The following is a 2,661-nucleotide window of genomic DNA, read 5'->3' on the forward strand; positions in this document are numbered from 1 at the left end:
AACAAAGAAACAAAAAAACAACAAAGTGAGGACGTGATATGGATAGTATATATATATATATATATATATATATATATCTTTTAAATTCGTTTATGGGATACATTTTGAATATGCAAATAAAGCTTCTATTCCATTATGACGGGTACAGTCTAATGATGTTGACTGGTGAACAAATTTTGGGGGGATTGCACCGAACTGCACCGTTGCACAGACCGTAACAGACTGTCAGATACCGGCCATGATGAAATACCACAAGGTATTGAAAATACGTATTCGCCTTTATATATTTAATCCTTTATATTGAACACTCAATATTTCATATATTCAATAAGACATATTCCATATATTCAATAAGACATATTCCATATATTCAATAAGACATTGAGTACTTCATTTCATTGTACCATCCATTTTTATATTATATATTATATATTCCATATTCTATATCCCACATTAATTTTACAAGAATATAAATAAAACATAAAAAAACAGACAGAGTTGGAACTCTTTTAAATAAAATAATATATTCCTCTATACACGATCATACAAAACCCTTTTGTTGTATTTATTTTTACTCACACACACACACACACACACACACACACACACACACACACACACACACACACACACACACACACACACACACACACACACACACACACACACATATATATGACACTAATTATATTTGTCAGTCGCTATGTCATTCGTAAACTACGTTCAATAGCAAAATTGGTTGGAAACGCTTACAAGAAACACTAGAAATGATTTGATTTAGTTTATGAACAAGACCAAAGTTTAAGGAAGCAGATAATTCAATGCTTGAATGTGAACATGTGTGCACAGGCGCACGCGTATACAGACGGACACACATACTTACATACACAAACGCACATAAACATACCTGCACTTATATGTACACGCACATACACACACACACACATACACACACACACAGACACACAAACGTACACACACACTTGTATACATATATATATATATATATATATATATATATATATATATATATGCATACAGGTGTTTTTGTGCCCAGGGCACACTGCATGTATGTGTGAGTGTGTGTGTGTATAATTTTTTATATATTTGTAAATATACTTAATATATATGTATATATATAATTTCTATATATGTGTGTGTCTATATATATATATATGTATATGTGTGTGTGTGTGTGTGTAGATAGATAGATAGATAGATAGATAGATAGATAGATAGATAGATAGATAGATAGATAGATAGATAGATAGATACGATGTGCTATCAAAAGGTTCCCGGACTCGTTATATTATCTATAAAAGGCAAATTTTCAGTGTGTGTGTATGTTTGAAATTTATACATTTACACAATTCCAAATTTCTTGTGTTTAATAAAAAAAAAAAGAAACTTATTACCTAAGTTTTAAAAGAATCTCCTTCGAAATAGTCACCTTGCGCAGCAATACATTAGTTCCAGCGTTCCTACCACTTTGGGAATCCGGTCTGGAAGTTGTTTTCTGTAAGCGAGTCGAGGACCTTCTGCGATTCGCTCTGGATTTCGACAACGGTGTTAATCGGCGATCTTTGAGTTGCATTTTCATCTTGGGGAAGAGATGGAAGACCGCTGGGGCTGAATCTGACGAATAGGGTGGGTGCGGAAGCGATACTATGTTATTTTTGGCGAGAAACTCACGAGTGAGGAGAGCTTTGTGATTGGGTGCATTGTTGTCCTGAAGAATCTAATTCTTCTCGTTCCACACATCCGGTCGCTCACGCCGAAGTCTTCCCTCAAACGCTTCAAAATGTCGCAGTTGAACTCTTAATTGACGATCTCGTCCGGGCGGACGAATTCTCGATGCACGATACCACATTTCTGGTGTGGCGTTCGTGGCAGGTCTTCCAGAATGCTCATCGTCTTCCATGGATGATCCTCCGTTTTTGAAGCACCCGTGCCACTCGAAACATTGCGTACAACCCATTGCCTCGTCGCCGTAAGCTTGTCGAGGCATACTCAGTTTCTCTGTTGCAGACTTCCCAAGTCTAACGCAAAATTTCACGTTGCCGCTCTGTTTCAACTTCCTGCCTTGACAAAATCGCAGACTACAGCATACACGTGATCACAAAAACACAAATTTCACGACTTGTGAAGTAAACACAGCGTTGCCACTCGGCACACTGCCTCATGAAGGTCACTGCGCACGCAGCCGTGTGGTGCCATCTGTTGGTGCGCTACAGAACTAGTCCGGGAACTTTTTGATACTACTTCGTATATATATATATATATATATATATATATATGATATTTAAATATTTGTATATACATATGTGTCTATAAAGATAGAAATACCTGCCCCAGCATGGTCACAGTCTAATGACTGAAACAAGCAAAATATATACTCTTGCTACGTATGTATTTATGTGTGTGTGTGTGTGTGTGTGTGTGTATTACATATTTATGTACTCTGTAAGACTGTACTTTTAAAATAGAGAAAGACAGAAACTCAAGAAAGAATGGAAAAAAGAAACAGACAGACAGACAGACAGACAGAGAAAAACAGTGAAAGAGAGAAAGGAAGAGAACGCTAATTAAATTACAAAGCTATGTATGTATGTTTGTATGTATGTATGTATGCATGTATGTGTGTGTGTGTGAATATATATA

The sequence above is a fragment of the Octopus bimaculoides genome, chromosome 17 (assembly GCF_001194135.2).
Source record: "Octopus bimaculoides isolate UCB-OBI-ISO-001 chromosome 17, ASM119413v2, whole genome shotgun sequence".
Taxonomy (NCBI): Eukaryota; Metazoa; Mollusca; class Cephalopoda; order Octopoda; family Octopodidae; genus Octopus; species Octopus bimaculoides.